Here is a 20,584-nt window from a genome sequence, read left to right as displayed (position 1 = left end):
GCGGAAATGAATAAAAGGCATGTCTCGAGCAGAAACCACAGAAATATTAATTTCATCCCCGCGGAAACATTTCCGAATGGAATCACAACGGAATGCAATTGTTTCGTCGCAAGTGTAAACGCACGCTGCAAACACAATTTGTGCTTATTTTTGCCGCACCAAGAACGCAACGAAAAGTTACTCAAAGCAAATCAGCAGGTGATTACGAAAGAAATGCTGGATAGAGCCAAAATAATAAACCAGTTTATTTCATATAACAGAGACGAAAACTGTTGCAATTTTCCACTTTATAAAGATATATTATCGAATAGTTCCGATATATTAAATCATTTTAAAGTAAAAAATACCTGAAAATGATGTAGTACATCGAAAATAGTCAAAAATAATTATTTATAAAGTGGAAAATTGCAAGAGTTATCGTCACTGCTATTGTGGAATGGCTCCACTACATCACACCTTAGTTTGTAAATTATATCAGTTTATTTTCTCTCAGGAACGCTAGAAACCCCATTCCCACACAGTACACTGCGTTTAATTAGTGTTATGATTACGTTGCCTCTTTGTAGCAAGCAGGAACCTTAATACTTGCATGGCTAATGGCAATATCTACCAAGCACAATACCCCCTCTAAGCGTTACGTTAAGTGAAGTAATTGCGGCACCCTATTGGAAGTATTATTCTCCACGCATTTGAATAATTATTCTATCTCTCAGTTTGACCTGAAGTTAGGAAATAAAGCACAGCAATCTGCAAAATGTACGGAAACTATGCGAAGGTAACTGGGTGCGTGGAAGGACCAACGGAGACTGGACCAAGACTCTGTTGGTCCCATGGTCTTCTGGTTCATTTTTTATCTCACGAAATATATCGCTGTTTTGAAAGAAAGTGCAATGATGTCGATGCGTGAGTAAGATACCCATAATGGTTAAGAAATGAACATTTTCAGAGTGAACAGTTAAAGATGAGCACCAGTTTCGTAGATTGTATATAATAGGAAATAGCGAGTTTACCAATTCAGTCATCGTCTAACGAGCTTCCTCACCAAAAAAACAATAATAAAAAACTATTGCAATAAGGTTTAACTTTTAAATGCATAAAAGCGTGAATTCGTTTACGTTTTAAGCTTTAATTTTGCCCGAATGAATAATTTCACGATGCCCATGACAAACATTAACACAGCGATTCCAGAAGTCTTGTCTCCCAGTCTGGTGTCTTAAATACAGGTTTAATTTACTGCGTAATTTTGAGGCAGGTTACTTATATGAGGATGCTAAGGACATTTTACTGGCCCCGACTTACTATGGTAGATCAGATCACCAACATAAAATCAGGGAAAATTTATTGTAGAATGGATAGATTTAAAATGTCGTTTTTTTCCTCGAACCATCAAAGATCAAAATAAACATGGCAGCAATCGTGTGGGAGCAATTAGAATTGGCAGTGTAGATTATTATGTCGATATCCTATTTGTAATTTTTTTTAAATTTAATAGACCCGTCTTTTTAGCAGTTCTACAGCATGACTTGAATATACGTATCCTGTTATAAAATTGTGGCATGTAAGAAACTTATTTCGTGCGATTAATATGTTCTACTGCATGTTCAAACTAATATTAGCGTAGAGGAAACAAGATTGGGATTGTACATGCATGGTTGGTGACCTAACAACCCCCGCCACACGCCCTTGCAGCGATTTGAGGGGTATTGTGCAGACGTAGGTGTAGATAACCAAAACTTTCGCTCCACTTTCAATTCAGTATTATTTCTGCAAGACTCATCGCACGCATATCAGCATATGTAGGGCGACATACCTTTGAAAACAAGTTCCCGAAGCAAGGAGAAAGGAAAATTTTATCATTTACCGGTTCTCCCAACGAAAAAAGGATTCCTCGCCAAACGGGTGGGTTTCAAATCGACACTGTCCCTCCCTCCGTCGGATAAATCCATCCGACTTTTCCCCCGATTCCGGGAATCCCTTAAAAAAGGAGCCAAAAGAACATCCCTCGTCCCGCCCGATCGCCGCAATAACGCTTCGAAAAACTCACTCACGAAGTGGACCTGGATATTACTACAGGGCGAGGGTGCGATTTACAGCCTCCGCTTTCACTACCCACGCCCCATTTCCCCAGGAAAAGATTTCATCGCGCCCACCAGCGGGTCGGGGAGACAGGCGGGGAGTGAGGGCGACGAAGGCAGCGACTATTGGTGACAATAAAAAGGAGGTGACATTTTATAAGTGAGCGTTCACGATTGAAAAAAATATTTGATTTACAAGATACCGCGTGTCTTTCTTTTCACGATAAATCATGGGAAAATATGTCAGAAAGAGGCAAACGAATGAAACAAATGATTAAGGGACAAATGTCGTGTGTTGACCCCCCCCCCCCCAAATACATAATATAAGAATTAAGAAATTCAAAGAACGAGTAAGTAATTTTTAACTGCTGAAAAAGTGACTCCTCCTGAGATTCATCGTCGTTTAAAGGCTGTTAATGGAGACGATGCTGTTGATTGGTCTACTGTAAATCGATGGGTAGTAGAATTTCGTGGTTGCGAATCTTGAAAAACCATAATTGTCGATGCAACACGCAGCGGACGTCCGATCACTGCCACAGACGATAAACATTGCAAACTCGTCGATGATTTGACTAAAAATAACCGGCAAATCACTCAAAAGCATATCGCAAACGACATCATGATTTGGCTTCATGATTGAACAATAGGGATACCGTAAAATCTGCGTTCGCACGCAACTGGAGTGGCTCTGCGAAACCTGAAATTTGAACCGATTCCACACCCTCCTTATCCCCCCGATCTTGAGCCATGCGATTTTTATTTTTTTCCTCAACTCAAGAGACACCTCTAGGGTAATCATTACACCTCGGACGATGAGGTGAGGGCAGCTGTCAAGGGTTAGATTCGAGGAAAAGAAAAGTTAACTCGCGTTGACATAGCACTAGAACACGTCTTTATACTTCTGCTTCTCCAAATACACTGGATGAATATAACGATCTAAAAACTGCTCATGCGTGTTGACGGGGAATGTTACTTCCACATGCCATCAAGAGTACTTCTGAAGTTCATTTTGTTTGTGGTCTACAAGCATGTGTGCATAAGTTTCCAGCCTACCCTCGTAGCTTGCCAGGGCATGTTCGCAAAATTTTCCTGTTCATATAGTGAAGCGTTTCCCCGAGGCAACCACGGCTAAAACAAACAACGCAGATTCAACGTCTAATGACGCCACACCCTATGTTCACGGGACAATTTGCAAATAAAATCATGGGTAAAGGCCTCTAAATGGTTTGGTTTCCCAAATTAATGACAACGAATTAACGGGGAAGTGAGAAAAGCATTTCTATGACTCTAAAAAAAACCAAAATTCTTATATCATGTAAACCGTTTGATAGTCACATATTTCGGGCGTATATACTCAGGAAGTGCTAAATGCAACTCAAAATGTGGAAAAAACGTAATTAACGTTAAATCTTTATAAATAAATATATTACTAATCCAAAATGAAAGCATTCATATAGTAAAAGAAAGAGAAAATGATACAAATAACGAAAAACAATTCTTAAAAACCTCGAAGCGAATTGTTTGCGCGAATACGTGCAGTGTAATATTCAGAAGAACATGCCTGTACAAACTGGTAAAGCCCGAATAAATAATCTTTAAGACTTTAATTTTCCACAGGAAAGAATTTATTATTGCCGACTAGTTTCACAGTGTAGCGTCATCTGGCGTAACGAAACTAGTCCATAATAATAAACTCTTTCCTGTGGAAACGTAAAGTCTTTAGGAATTTTTCTTCGTGTTTTACATATGAATTTCCTCGAAGTATCGGCATCAACCATCTCTCAAAGTGCATGGACTTGGTTGATCGTTCCCACGGTGGAGTGAGTCATTTTTCAGTATAATTCAAAAGTTCCGCTGAAAATGGTTGTTTCATTTGCTTTGTTTGGCTCTGCTCGAAGACTATGACGAATGCAGGAAGCAATGTTACAAACATGTAAGTTTTTGTGGAGTCTACAGCTTATCAGACGGCGGGAAAAGTTTTCTCCATCACATGCAAACATTTGATACCTAGTTGGAACCTTTTTCTGGGAAGTATTTTCCTACATATTTTTATGTTTCCAGGATATTTCAAAAACCATTGCTGCAAAGAATGCATATTACCAAGTGAAAAATTAAATTCCCGGCCATAAAAATAAAACAGCTTGGGTAGATGAAAATTTCGGGGAGCCCTGTCGACCAATCTCTCAGGCTAACTGACTCTTCGATTTGCCTAAAAGTAAATGACCTTGCTGCAGTATGGGACGCTGCGGCACTCACTATGCCCCTGAGAGAAAGCTATGGGATAAAATACGCGCCCTCCCATATATGAGGAAAATATTCATTTACGTGAAAATAGATATAAGGAAAAGGGGTAGGAACACATATCAAAGAGGAGCACAGGAGATGTGGGGAAGGCATAATCAAGCAGATCACAATTGCGAAAACATATCCTTGACTGGGACTTGAACCACGAATCGTTCAACTTAATATATATGAAACTTAAACGGAGAAGCGAGTTATCGATAGCGAACAAAACATAGAGAAACTCAATAATGAAACTCACACATATTGCGAATGTTTGGTGGCCAAAGGTGGAAGATACCTGTACTCCAGTTGACTTCTTTCTTTCCCCAGAGGAAGGTGATTTGGCCACCGAAAGTTCGGGATACGAGTGAGTTTTATTTGTACGCATTTCTCTGCGTTTGTTTTCGCTAGCGAAATCTCGCCTCTCCACTAAATCATACACACACACACACAAATGTATATGTATATATATATATATATATATATATATATATATATATATATATATATATATATATATATATATATATATATATATAGAGTATATTTCCAATATTGGCTGCGGCGACGAAAGTACTCGTCTGTTATCATTTTTCCCGGATTCAATATTCCCTCCCGTGGTCTCCTACCGATTTTTAATATAGAACGCCACAGTTTCGCTGATAAAATTCACCTCCCAAGGATATTCGCCTCCTCAGTTTCGTATTGCCTTCGCTCTCCCCATCTCTGGTTTGCGACGAAAACTATGCAATTCCTCCACCGAAAATTCACAAGCAGGCGAACACAATTGATTTGAACAACGGTGCGCTACACAAAGCTCAATATCTAAAATGAAAGAAGATTCGAATTCCGAAATCCATGATATGAAATTCTGAAGAATGAAAAAATATTAAAAGGAGAATTTCTGATTATTTCCAGGCTTCGCAAATTTATTTCAAAATTAATAAATATTTAAGTACAATATTTACATGACTATAAATGGCGCTGCGTGGTAGATCGTGGACTTAGAACCCCCTAAGCTACAATCAGCTGAATGAAACTACTGGTGCCGATGTAAGGGGTCATACTTGGAGATAATATGCGGAGAGGGGAAATTGTAGAGGGTGTGATTTCCATTCGCCATGGTAAGGCGAACCCCAAAGTAAACTTGTTCATCGCATCCCCACTTATTAACCCGGCCTTGGGAATTAAAATTAGGTTTTCACCCATTAATTGCACAATGGCTAGTGCTATTGGGTGTACAAGAATGAACTCTAGAACCCGGGCCCTTTTGATGGGAAGCCTGCACGTTAGCCACCACACTATCTTGACCCCTAAATTTGAAGTCATAACTTGAAGGCAAAATTTTTTTGACTAATCTATCCACAATTTTTTGGAACGTGAGCCAATTCTTTGATTGACATGTTCCTAGATGCGATTGCCTAATACATACCGCACATTGTATTAATGAAGCTCGCTTAACATTACCTCTTCGCTTCCGTTAAACCGTACGTGTAATTAAAGTGAATTTGGAGCGATTTTTGAATGTTGGTATATTTTGATGACATTCAGATGATGGCATCGTTCTTAACCCGGTCGATGCGTGCATCTGAGAAAAAAATGGAGCCTATGCTCATGTTTTGATTTGAGAAGTATTTCCGGCTGCTGAAAAACCTAACTGACGAATCTAATGGCGCATCCGATATTTCCTCATTTTTTCGAATTGTTAAATTTACATTCACTTCTGCTGTACGGTGATATAAGACGTCTACATGAAATCATAACCAGCAGCAAACATCAGCGACTTGCAGGCATGGAATTGGAGCAAGATGAATGAATGCCTATCATTATAATTTCCCAGGACTTGAAAAAGCGAGCGGAGACTCTCAAACGGAATAAGATGTAAAAAAAACCTTGTTTAGATTTTAAAAAAAGGGTAAAATTAAAATTCATGATCATTTATAAAGATCATACTCATCTTGAATAGGTGTCCATCATCAACTGTGATTTTTCTTTCATTCGCTTTCGAGTATATCTCCACTGTATTTTCAAAATTCCAGCTGATTTGACCGAGTCACCACAGCTTTCAATGCATTACATTAATTAAATAGATTAAAAGGATATATTTATCAACGAATAACTGATCGTAGCACTTTTCCACTTGATTAAAGTTTTTTATACTACGAGCGGGTGTCGATGTATTACACCATCATCAGGTGTAATACATCCGAAGAGAGCCAAAATGTTTCGTGGTCAACGTCCGAGGTAGTGAGAAAACAATTTCAATCGACCGCATAAAACCTGCCTACACTCTTGAGGAGAACGACGGGACGAGCAGCGCAGCACCCGCATCTCTGCGGGACAAAACACACCCAAGAACCACCACTGCTGCACCTGCCGAAGAGCCGAGAGAGACCCGCTTTGGGAGGAGGGTCCATTTCCCAAAGCACCTGGAAGATTTTGTTCCATAGCATCTCACTTCTTTTCGCTAATCCTTCCTTTTTCGTTCTTTAGTGGCCTAAAGTCTACAGAGGGGGTGATGTGGCGGCGCAAGGAGAGCAGACGGAACGCACGGCGGAATTTATTTGTTCCGAGTTCCGGAAAGTACCACGGTCGCCCGGGTGACCGGGATACCAAGAAACCCGGTCGAAAAATAAAAAAATTATCAAGTGGAAAAGTGCTTCGATCAGATATTCATTTCGTTCGACTTCCACCGCATCACGCCTGGGGTTACTCGATATATTTATTCTAGATTATTGACGGATGCCGAGATAGAATCGGATTTTCACATCATTAAAGTGTGAATGAAGAAATCAGGCGAATCATAAACACCCAATCAACACTCAAATAACTTGGAATTACCGCTCTACTTCCACCAATCTGATTGGCGGACGGGAGTTCTCTTCTCCGCCAATGTGTATGCGATATGCCCGTGTAACTCCCCCGGCGGAGGGTTTGGGGGGCTACGGAGGCAATCCGGCGCCGCTGACTTTGATCGAAGGGAACTTCACCCTTAACTCAAGGAGAAATTCGTCCGGGAGAGAGAAAGATATGAGATGGAGTGCGCGAAGGGGGTCGTTAAAATGGAAATTTCGGGGATGGGGAGTGGCGGTTTGAATAATAGGAATGGGGGTATGAGGATGGGCGGGGTGGGGGGAGGTGATTGAGCGGGGGGATTATTCGGTAGGTTCCCCTTAGGGAGGGGGGTGTGGGGTAAAGAGGCGAGAAACTCACGCGCGAGGAATCCCAAATCAGAGGCGACATGGGGGGTAAATTTCCCCCTCTCTAGAGTTCGCACGTGGGCTCATGGGGAGGGGATTGCTGACGGGGAGTGAAGCGGGGAGGGGGGCGGTCCCTCCGAGGAGTCCTTGCCTCCGCCTAGCAAGAGAGAGAGAGTGTTTGAGCGATTTAGTGGTCGGGAGGCTTCGGCGCGTTCGCATTTAATTGAGCTGAGCGTGAAAAAACACTATGGTTGTATAAAAAGTATCGGTAACAATCGTTTCCTGACGTGCAAGTGAAGTCCTGAATTCAGACCGTCGGTTTAAGTGTGCGCATGATCGCAGATCGTATTGATAAGATCGGCATTAATAAGATGATAGTGCACACACCATTATCACTTAAAATTTGGTGATCCGAAAGATCTGCGTTAAATTCATGTCCCGAAGGCCTTTATGGACGGAACGACCGAGAGGAGAGTCGAGTGTGTGCTTAAAAAAGACAATCTGCAACGATATCGCGACGATTTCCCAACCCCCGTACAGTTCCGATTTGGCACCAGCACCCTATTTTCTATTCCCAAAAAAGACATCGTCCTTCCCTCAAAGGACGCCACCATGGGACCCAAAGTGCCGTCAAAGAAGCTTCCACGCTTGCACCCTTAAGGACCATTCGCCTACCAGGAAGCCTTCGAGTAATGGAAAAGCCGCTGGCAATATTTTTTCGACACTCTCAAGGGATGTACTTAGAAGATTTTTGAGGCATTGCAGCAATATCTTTAAAAAATCTATTTTTCCGAAACTTTTTAGACAAACCAGCATGTAAGATCACGGAAAGCGATCGAGAACTTCATACGAGTGAATAACCCACAAAATATTTCAAGGAATAATAACTCACGCCAAAATATGCAGTTGGCAACAGTGACGTGACCATGGAGACGATGCACGGTACACCGTCAAAGCAAAAAAAAAATTTTTTTTAAATCTATCATTTTTATCTCGAATCACAGAGATATATACACTAGAAAATCCTCAGATTAAGAAGCAACCATTCGTTTACCCGCCACGTGGTCCAAGGTATTTTTTTTAAGGTAATCTACCGGTTAAGGTAGGTTTTTGGATGGACACAACTACCAAACAAACATTTTATTATTCCTAAAAAAAAACAAAAATCCATCATCCTACTCTATATCAGGTCCCTCTTCATCTCTGAGTACTTTCTTCCTCCCTTCATCCCGTCCAACATCCCTATCCTGTTCCTTCCCTTTCCTCTTTTGCCCAACATTCTACCCTCTATCACAGTCTTCAACATCCCACTGCCGGTCAACACCCCCTTCATCCACTTTTCCTGCCTCCATAGGATTGCTCCCAACAAACCCCTCTCTTCGCCCACCATACCAAGTACTTCCTCATTTGTTTTCTTCTCTGTCCATTTCACCTTCTCCATTCTTCTCCACACCCACATTTCAAAAGCCTCCAATCTACGTCTATCCTCCTGCTTCAATGACCACGTTTCCGCACCGTACATAGCTACGCTCCATATCAAAGTTTTTACGAGTCTTTTCTTAACATCCTTACTCAAAGTCCCTGTCATCAACTCCCTCCTCCTTGTGAAAGCCTCTTTGCCTAGCGCAATTCTTCGCCTTACGTCCCTACTACTTTGACCGTTTTGGTCCAAAACACTACCGATATACGTAAACTGTTCTACCTGCTCTAGTTTTTGCCCTCCTACTTTAATGTTAAGCTTAGCCTTTTTCTTTCTAGAAAATCGCATAACCTTTGTTTTATTAATATTGATTCTCATCCCATACCTGTCGCACTGAAGGTAAGGTCCAAGGTATATTATTTCAAATTAACCGTTCAGAAAATTTTCGTTTTTTTATTACTTTCACTTAAAAAATGTTATGGTCTCTGAGTTCGAAATGGCTTACGGGTACCCGGACCACTTCCCTGCGATTATTTCTTTTCCATAAGTATAGGACGAACAGTATCGTCCATCGAAAATTTCAAGTTTGCAGCTCGAGTTAACGCTCCGAGGAATTGGTGCCAACGAGTTTGTCGGTCACTTCGATTGCAGCTTTATGCGCACACTATGCAGCTTCGTTCCCCGGAGAATGCCTTTGAGGAAGTCGATATAAAAGAGGTGTTTTCGATCAACGGAGCTGTTTTTTTTGTGACAGTTATTTTCCTCCCTACGAGTCAAATTAAATACTACATACTACACCAATAGCTGCTCCTAATTATCGCGTAAAATACTTTTGGTTTCATATTACGAGTCTTTCGATACAATTAAACCAATTTTACGCTATTTTTTACAACCATACACTTTTGTGTTTTTAGAAAATCTGCTGTTGGGATATCGGAAGAAATGAAAAAAATACGTAGAACAGAGGCTGGAGAGATGCAAACGTGGAAAAGGCTAACAGAAACAAGTTGGGGCTGCGTGAAAAAGTTAATCTCAAGTACTGGAGGAAGTTGTTGAAAAGAGGTGCGATTTGAAGTCTATAGAAAAAGAAAAGATAAAAAATAGAGGACATATGATGACAAAATTATTTTATTAAACACGCCCTTGAATGCACGAGTATACTCTACTATGAATATAGGTTAGAATCAATATTTTCATTTTGCATCCGTTTTTATTGTCTTTTACGGCTGCTGACATATAGTAACACCCCCGCCACACGCCCTTGCTAGCGGCTTGCGGGGTGTTATGTAGATTAAGATGATATTACGAGGGTTGCTATTTATATTTCGAGCCTTGACAACACTAAGTGCTCTAGGCACCATCTGACGTTTCCATCTGAAGTTTTGACCCTTTTAATGCTAACTATCTCCAGAGCATTTTGTCGTTTGATCATAATTCGTGTTGTTTACAGTGACTCGAAAATTTTGTCTCAGCGAAAAAATGGAGTCAACTCGTGAACACTTGCGTGCGATGATTTTCCACGACTTTCAACTTGGATTATGAAGACAGAAGTGCATCGATCAAGTTACTTTCACTTTTGGCGATGAAGCCCCATTTTTTACATCTGTGAAACGCAAGTAAAACGAATTCCATCATGGCCGTCTTTTGCTCAGCGACGAAAGTCGTGAAGGTCGTCAAAAATCCGTTGTTGTGCCAGAAAACATTGATGCTGTGCAGGAACTAGTAAAGGAATATCTTCATGTGAATGACATTCTTGGGAATTAGCATGACGAGCATCAATAAGATATTGCAGGAACATATAGCTGTGAAAAATATTTGTGCGCGTTGGATCCCACATAATTTGACAATACTTCAAAAACATTCTGGTGGCGATTGGAGCAAATAAATGCTCAACAAATATAATCGCGGTGGATCAAAAGCCTTAGTGTTTAACATCTACACAGGTGACGAATCTTAGATCTATGCGTATGGGCCCGAAACAAAACAGCAATCCACTGTATGGATCTTCCAAGACGAGCCAAATCCGACAAAAGTGATTTGTACACGAAGCACATAGAAGCAAATGATCGCCTGTTTCTTTGGAATAACTGGACATGTTGCAACCGTTCCAGTAGAGCAACGTAGAACCGTAAATTCTGAATGGTACGTACACGAGCATTCGTTTGCCAGAAGTGCTTGGTGAAATACGGAAAAAGAAGCGACAACGAAGGATCATTCTTCATCATGACAATGCAATCTCTCACAGATCGGCTGAAAGTACCTATTTGACTGACCAAAACGTCGAATCGATGGGTAATCCTCCGTAGAGCCCTGATTCAGCACTAAATGACTTCTTTTTATTCCCGTTCATCAAGAAAAAATTAGGTGGCTAACGTGTTTCGGCACCTGAGGAAGCCGTTGATGCATTCAAAAACCATGTTTTGTAGGTATCCCAATCGGAGTGGGAAAAGTGTTACCAAGATTGGTTCGAGCGTATGTAAAAGTGATAATCATGGAGTATACTGGGAAAAATAATAAAGCCATTTTCAACAATAAATTACTGTCTTTTTATTATCAGGGTTAATATATAAATAGCAACCCTCGTATTTGCACTCACTTGGAGAACTTTGTTACTGACTGGTAGCGTTCAGAAACCGAGCTATCGTCTCGTTTTGGGTTCAGTTGAGCGTAGCGTTAAAAGGAATAACCCGGATTCGAACTCGGTCCGAGCGAGCGATCAAGTAATCCGCGACTTTGCCCACCACGCTCCACTCACCATTCCAGTTAAGGAGACACGCAGCGCACCAATTATAATGCGAAAATTAAGAATCCCCGTCGCGTGGAAACCAAAGCAGTCATCCGCTTTCACCGCGAAATTTTGAAAGAGCTCTACGGAGGCGTAATTAAAATTTTCTAATATTCCGACTCTTACTTCCCTTTCTCTCTCTCTCTCTCTCTCCGGAGAAAGGAAGGTCTCCGTCGCTCCATGAACACTCCAAGCAACTTCGGGTCTCACTTTCTTTCTTTCTATCTTCCCATTTCCTCCTTTCGCATAAAAATCTATAGACCCTGCCCCGCATAATTGATTGGTCCAAGGAAACGAGGCGTCCTCCACGGGGCCCCGTTCAACCTTTAGGGGCCTCGTCCGTTACGGGTAGGGATTAATTATTCATTCGCAAGTCCTAGGAGCACAATGGCGGAGGGAAACCGCTTCCATGTTTTTCGTCGATGACCTCATTACAGAATAGCAACGCAGAAAATTTACAATGGGTTCCCCAAAAGGAGATTACAGAGTTTTGCTGACTTTTGATATCAACGCCGTTACTTCTGGGTCACCCTCCCCCCCTAGGATTCCATGAAAATTCGTCTGAAAGTCACCCAATCAACCCCTCTTTTAAATGTGCAAACTCTCTTGCTACCCTAGGAAACCAACAACCAACATCTGTGCTCCCTACTCCACGGTACAATGCACCACTTCTACCTACACCCCCGCCCACCGATTTGTCATTTACATTAAGAGACGGAATGGTATCGTGGTCTGTGTAATCCAGAGGCGAAAGAATACCTCCACAAGGTATACCAATCCAATATACAGGGTGTTTCAAAATGAATATGGGGATTTTCAAAACATTACAGTGAAATGAAATGAAATAATTTACCTTTTAATTCCTTACACTTTATTTAAAAAAAAACACGACCCAGGTTTCGACGTTGAACGTCAGTATCAGGTAGACCTATTATATGTAAGTTATTCAAATTCTATAAAGTTACGCCTAAGACAACAAATTGTTGTGTTTATTACATTTAATTTACAATTATAATTTATACATCATATGAGAGAGCAAATCTTTCCTCAATTGGAAGAAGCTGAACCAGATAAGTTTATTTGGCAGCAAGATGGTGCGTCGCCTCACTGGCATCAATCAGTACGCGATTGGATAAAAGACGTCGTGGATTGGCCGGATGACAGAGCTTGTTTCGCATGGTCTGCACGTCCACCCCACTTTTTTATTGATATTTTAGTGCCCTGTAAGCCACCGCTAGGGTGTGCGGCAGGGGGCGAATACACATCAGACTAATTTTGACCCGAATATTTTTCCTCTACCGCAGTCGGACAATGTTATTCCGATCCCTTATCGATCGTGGAGATAATGACATCTTAATGCTATCTGTTACGCACTTAATCTCTCTAATTTCACTAGCATGATCTCTCCTACCGTAGTTCGATGGGGGTAATAATGCATTTTCAACATCACTGTTAAAGAGACCTCCTTCCAATTTATGCAGGAGCTTCAATCTGTAATTTACGAGTAACCTTTGCTGCGTGAGTGATTCCCAGCCTAGCTCCTCTAATATTTTGGATACGCTGCTAACTTTATCATGATAACGTTTTGCAAATCTAGCTCCTCTACGCGGCACGCGATCCAATTTGGCAATCATTCCAACTTCGTGAGGATCCCATATACATGCAGCATATTCTAAATTAGGCCTAACCAACGACAGATAACATTTCTCTTTGACCTTTTCATCACATTTACCAAGTACGTTCCTATATAAATCCTAATTTCTTGTTAGCTTGTCCACATACATTATTCCCCGCATGTGTTTCACCCAGGAGAGATCGTGAGTGAGGGTAACACCTAGATATTTAATTGAGTCTACACATACCATTTCGGTGTTCCCAAATCAGTAGGCGTTCGGGAGGGAATTGCTCCTTTTCCAAAAATTTATGACTGCGCACTTTTTTTAAGTCTTAAGTTTAATTCTAATTGCCCAGTATCGCACCAGCATCGTATAGCATTACGGTCATTTGACAAAGCTCCCGTGTCCTAAGGTTCACGGATATCACAGTAAACCACTGCATCATCGGCAAATAAATCTTACTAGGGACTACGGAGTCAATGTCATTACTCGAACACACGTGAAATAGACAGTTCTGTCCTTCCGATACCTGTTCGCACACTTCCACTCCGAATATAGGGTCCGATTCTCCCCATTACGTTCAGGTAAGTCTGTAAATTTCGTATTTCAACTCATTGCATCATACTTTCAAAAACACATGGATAATGATACCATGCATTCCATACGATATTTTTGTTTAAGGAGAGCTCGAGGACATGAAAGAAAAACAGATTAAACATTCGCGTTGCTATTAAACACTCAATACTCCTCCACAAGGGATACTTAGGTGGCATAATGCGTATCACCGCATTACGGCAAAATGAAATCTTAAAATCTCCATGAGTCATGACCACTTATTATTATCTCAAGCAAAATCTATTATTTTTCTCAAATACTGGTATATAGGCATTTTATGGTTCAGACAAAAAAGCAATTAATTATTCGAGGGATCCGGGTTCCTATCCCGGTCAAATCGAATGATTTTCACACTCTGAAATCGTTGCATTGAAATGCACATTTAGCGGATGAATCCGTCAGAAAGTTACTGCAGCGGCATACCCCGAAGTTTCTTGGAATTGGAATCTGAAATTGTGTGCAAAGTAATTCATAAGCATTTAGAAGATTGTTTAATAAATGGTACTTGATTAGAGAGAGCATTATGGCGAGAATGTTGAATCGATATACATCGAATTACCCTATCGACAGTAATCCGTAAAAAAACACAGCTGTGTCGACTGTTTCGACTTGGTAATCCACGTCTACGTCACGGAGGGGGTTGGTCGACAAGATATGTGCGTGGAGGGGGAGAGAGAAAGTAGGTAGCAGGGGGTCTGGAGGATCGTTTGGGGGTGGGGCGGGGCTGACACGTGAGGGTTGCTTGATGGGAACGGAGAGAGGGGGGGTTGGTCGGCCCCTCCCAAAAGCCATGGAAACACTTCATTCCCTAGATGCATCAGGCGAAAGAGAGGGAAGGGGGGTGGGAGAGGCGAGGGTGAGAGTGCCGAGGCAAACGGAGGGTGGAGGGGGGCGTCGTCAAACTTACCAAAGGGGGGGGGGCAACCGAATGCCACGGGGGTTGCCATGGAAACGTGGAGAAATATATTTCCCGCGCGTGCACGCCAGTCAGAAGTTCGGAAGACGTAAAGAGTGGGGGTTGGAGGGGGAGGAAGGGATAAGGACAGGGTGGTGGAAGAGGATGGACACCAAACTTCCAAGGGCTTGTACGAGGGTGTTTGGCAGGGAGTGCCGAGTCACCACATTCACCCATTTGAGCATCGTTCATTGGTAATTGACCGTATTTCAAAAGTTCAATTTGCCCTAATTCATCATTTCTGCTGCCTTGGCCACAATAGTCGTCTCATTGAAAAGATGAAAACTTATGTCGATGAGTTCTTCGCGCAATATTCCTTTAGCTGACTTTTCTAGGTGGCCTCTCGCTTACATGTGTCATATCTTGACGTAACCCTTTAACTTTCGTAGTGCACAGTGTGCCACGTGTTCTTAGTGCTTAAACGCAGAACGGAGACGCCATAGGCAGGGAGGGTCTGCGTTGAGATTAGACGAATGTACGAGGGTAGAGAGGTCATTTTATTTGTGGTCTACAAGCATGTATGCATTAGTTTTCAGCCTGCCCTCGCATCATTTACCTCGCATGAGTATGACTTTCATTTTGCCTGTTATTCAGCTCCTTAATCTTCGGTGGCTCCTCAGGGCGGCGTTTAACTATCCCACCGTACGTAATGACGTGACGAACACTTCGACCATATTCCATCGCGGCGCGGTAAGGGAACACCTACTTGCTCCAGGGCAGGACAGTACGGACAAATTGAAGATATTCGACATATGTTCGCGTTCTCGCAGATATATTTCACTGAACGCACTATTTCAAGGGAATACTAATAAAATTAGAAATCTCGTTAACCTTTTACTAAGCATAAAATTGGCATACGAGGTGTGTTCATAAAATAACGGGAATTTTTAAATTTCGGGGGTTTGGAGAGTCTGATTGTCAAAATATTTTTTTACTATGCTGGAATACATGCCTCTAAAGTATGATAAAATTTCCAACTGCATTCATTGCTTATTTTTAGTGTGGCAGCCGCAAATGTTAAATGTGTGTTGAGCTGAGCGAGCTCGGCGATTTTCGTTTGTTAAATAAAATCGATCAAAAAATTTGTACCACATTTTGCGTAAAAAATGAAATAAAGTGCGTGAAATGTTAAACAGAGGCCAAAATGGTGAGTTATCTATTAATACACCGTGAGTTTTACGAGTGGTATCATAAGCGTTTCCAAGATGGCCGTGAAGCCGTTGAAGACGACGAACGCCCCAGCACATCGACAACCGATGAAAACGCGGAGAAAATGAAATAAATGGCGATGAATGATCGCCGAATCACAATAAGAGAAGTCGCTGATGATGTTGGCATGTGGAATTGGCTCATGCCATGAAACATGTTCGAATATTTTGGGCATGAAACGAGTGAAACAGCAAAATTAGTGCCAAAATTGTTGAATTTTCGACAAAAACAGCGTCGAATGGAAGTTGGTTGCTCAGGAATCACACTAAATGAAGTCAACGACGACGCAGAATTACTGAAACGTGTTATAACAGGCGACGAAACACAAGTGTACGGATGTGACGTCGGAACTAAGGCTTGATACAAAATTCTTTGATTCATTTTTTTAGCAAACGAAAATCGCCGAGCTCATAAAAACACGTCTAACCTTAGAGCGGCGGCTGCCGCAGACAAAGTATATACAATTAATACAGCTGAAAATGTTACCTTACTTTAGGGGCATGTATATACCAAACTAATAAAAAACATTATGAGCAATCGGACTCTCCAAACCCGCGAAATTAAAAAATTCCCGTAATTTTCAGAAAACACCTCGAATAGCAAAATCTGGTCGTAGTGATCTCCGCTACGACCAATCAAAGTTTGAACAAAGGCAATATTTAAAAATGAAAGCCATTCATTTTTCAATTCATAAGCTTTCAATCCATTGCATGAGGTCAGTACTCCTGAAGAGCAATTATCCATTTCCTAAAACAGGAGATGCTACTGGGCACTGCTTAAAAATTTGTACACAATGGATGTCTTGCGAATACCTCTCGAAGCTTACTTAAGTAATTGTGTTTTGTACGTTTCATAAAAAAATACGTGTTTTTTCAGACACGTTTTCAGAAACTTGCGTAGTTACAAAAAGATTACCGGTAACGTGGTTCTCGTATTCGCTGGAAAACAAACCGTGAAAGCAGAGAGCAAGATGAAGAAAACAAATGAAGACGCGATGCGCGCACTCACCAGGATGTCGTCGTCCCCTTCCTTAGTGTCGTGTCGGCCGCTCGGCGATCGTCTCCTTTTTCTTCCCCTCGCTCCTCTTTGGTCTTCACGCCCGCTGCGCAGCTGCCGTGTGTGACCTCCCTCTCCCGATTGCCGGCCCTTCGAATGACCCCCGCGTCCACTTCTCCTACCGAATAGTCAGTCGGCCAGGCTGTGGACAGGTCAGCGCCGATCTGCAAAGGAAGGAACAACGATTTTTAAATTCCTTGAATGATGAAAGAGCTTGATGAAAGAGAAAAACACGCTTCGTGGCCTGTCAGGGAATTTCAGCACCTCACAGGGTAGATGAATTATGACATCATCAATTTAAAAAAATCTGGAAGGCGAACTAAAAGAGTTCTCTCATGGTTCATTTACACACATACACACCCCGTATGCCGCATTACAGGCGTGTGGCGGGGGGGTGTTAACTCAACAAGCAATCATGAATAAATCCAATCCTGTCATCGAAACACAAATATTAGTTTGATCATGCCCTCAAAATATTTTAATCGCACAAAAGAAAGTACTGAAATACAACAATATTCAATATCAGGATTGTATGCTCAAATCATGCGGTAAACTTAAAATATGGGTCTACAAAATAAAAAATATAGCATGCAGGATATTAAAAAACATATACATACATTGCCAATTCTAATTATCTCTAACGCGATTGCTGTCATATTCATTTTGATCTCAAATGGTACGAGGAAAAAACGACATTTGAAAATCTATCCGTTTTACAGTAAATCTCCCTGATTTTACGTTCGTGATCAGAGCTATCGTTGTAAGCTGGGACCTGTAATATGTATTAAACATGGCAGCAGTATTTAGGGGAGGCGACCGACAGCTGAGGTCATTTGCACAATTAGGGATGGACAGGAAATGATGAAGGGTGGAGAGAAGCCCGCCACCGCCGGGATTTGAACCCCAGTCGTCTTGGTGGGAAGCCAGTACGATAGCCACCGCACCGCCTCGATCCCCGTTTTGAACATCCTGAGATAAGTAACCTGCCTCAAATTTACGGAGTACACTTAAACCTACGGTCAACTAGGTGCTCCCATCCTAATTCCTCCAATAGTGTCGTGACCCTACAACCTTGTTCACGACAACTTTTCGCAAACCTAGCTGCTCTACGTTGCATTTCTCCTACTTTCTCTGGGATGCATTACCGCAAGAGGAAGAAATGCAAAATACACAAACTTAAATTGAACTAAAATGCCATTTATTGACCAAAGAATCAAGACATTCGCCGCCGGGGTGATGGTCAACTGTGAAGACGGATAACGTAACGACATGGTTGCAGTGGATTTACAGGCAATCGACCAAAGATCACTTTCGAACATAAACTTTATTCCGGAAAATTAATCATACGGGAAATAACAACTTGACCCCGCTTTCAACTTAATCGCGATAAACACTTTTTAATCACGAGATAACTGGATTGTTTTTGGTGTTCGCGGCACAGAAAAAAAAAGTTTTCGAAATTAGATCGCAGGCAACTTTCCAGCCGAGTGGCATGAATTAAAAAAGCATATGAGATGAGAAAGCGTCCGTTGTATTGCTCAGCGGTGGCCTCGTGCCTCATTACTAACCCGGCAATCAACAGTTAGCTCGACTCACCTGACTTAATTGCGCGGCGAAATTTGAATTAAGCTGGGGAGTTTGATGGTTCCCGTTCGCACACCACGAAACTGCGCGCGGAAGACAAGACGAGAGTTCGACCGCAAGTGTCGGTCAAGGTCCACGCCGGCAACACACTTCCCACGGCCGCCAATGGCCAAGCACTCACCACGCCGCGGCAAAAGCCTCCTCAATGACTGATAACGGGAAAATGCGATGTGGTCCCACTTGCCCATGTCTTTCGCGAGGGTCTTGCCACACATCGCGGTGTTTTTTTTCGACTCATTCTCAAGTACTTTCCGTTTTGTTAAATTATTTTGCCGTCCCTCTAAGAATGAGAAGGCTGATTCATCATTGCCATTTTAACCACGGTACATAATTATATTATTCGAGGCTTTTTACCGAATCCTTCTCCCGGCTCACTTTAAAATGAACAAGTTGTCATTAAAACGCAAATATAAATACGATAAATTGCCAATATTCATAATCTAATCGAGGTGAATGGAAAAGTGAGAGATACACTTTGATCTTCAGCTAATTTTCTCCCGCGCGATATAAAAGGTTTAAAAAATCGGTAGCAATATTTAATTCTGACATGTGCGTGAAGTGCTGATTTCAGTTTATTCGAGAAAGTGTCCCTACGTGTCGCAGATCTTATTGGAATTGTTAAGATGACTGTTCACACCATTATTATTGCAAATTTTGGGATGCGAAAACCCTGCGCTAAACTCATCCGGCCGAAGGTCTTTACGGACGACAAAAAGCAGAATCGAGTATCAGCCCTTTTGCGAAGACCTTCTGAAACGATATCGCGACGATTCCCCAACCCCCTTACAGTCCCGACTATTTCCGACTACCAGGAGACTATTTTCTATTCCTAAAAGTGTTATCCAACCTCAAATAAAACCACCATGGGACCCCAAGTGCCGTCAAAGAAGCTTGCACGCGTACCCGTAAGGACCTTCCGGAATCCGCCTAAAACGGAGCCTACAAGTCGTGGAAAAGCCGCTCTGGCATAAGTGTGTCGACTTTCAAAGGCTGTACTTTGAAGAATTATGAGGAATTGAAGCAATATTGGAAATCAATCTATTTTTCCGAAACTTTTCCTAGTACGTTTTATAAAATACCATGTACTACGAAAAAAATCGGCATTTTACAAACCAGTGAGAATTATGATGCTCTTTGACGGAAGTATTCAAATTTTTGAAGGTGTACGGAGGTAAAATAAGCCTCCTATTAGCAAAAACATGTTTTCTTTACCTTTGAATACTTCCCTCACGCTCTAATGTCAGAATGTTACGTTTGGAGGTCCATGATTTGGTAAATATTCGCCAAAAGATTACCTCATTTAATCCTCATCCGCCATCACCTCAATTAATATAGAAGGGTTTCTATGTTAGGATTATCACAGCAATCAACCCGGAGGCTATAGTGATACGCCAAGAAAGAGCCCATCATGCATTAAGGCGGCTCAACACGGTGTGTGACATTTAGAAATCAGAGGAAGGCGGCCAGAACTTGTGCGCCCTGTGGCGCCCGAGGTTTCCGCGAACGAACTGGCTTTTTCGCAAATCAAACAGCTTGGGTGAAGATGGAGGAACCTGGGCCCTCCTATCAGCAGGTTCATACATTGCCCACACAAACACAACGACAAAGAAACATTATAATAATTTAAATTTAGCAAAATATAGAAACGAAAAAATGGTTTATTTAAGTTAGCCAACCCCCACAACAATATGCGGAAATGGAATCAATATCTTGGGATGTAAAAAAT

The 20,584-nt window shown here is 41.7% G+C and overlaps 1 long non-coding RNA gene across 1 annotated transcript in view; it reads right to left on the bottom strand.

The window, feature by feature from the left end:
* Positions 1-20,584, bottom strand: part of LOC139692252 (uncharacterized) — a 515,972-nt gene that overhangs the window by 130,586 nt on the left and 364,802 nt on the right. Inside the window, exon 3 of the long non-coding RNA XR_011701720.1 lies at positions 17,167-17,378. This is a non-coding gene — a long non-coding RNA (uncharacterized lncRNA). The remainder of the gene's footprint in view (positions 1-17,166; positions 17,379-20,584) is intronic.

Source organism: Hetaerina americana, unplaced genomic scaffold, assembly GCF_022747635.1.
Source record: "Hetaerina americana unplaced genomic scaffold, ioHetAmer1.1.p SCAF_4, whole genome shotgun sequence".
Taxonomy (NCBI): Eukaryota; Metazoa; Arthropoda; class Insecta; order Odonata; family Calopterygidae; genus Hetaerina; species Hetaerina americana.
The sequence above is the reverse complement of the archived record's forward strand: the minus strand, read 5'-3'. Positions and strand labels throughout refer to the sequence as shown.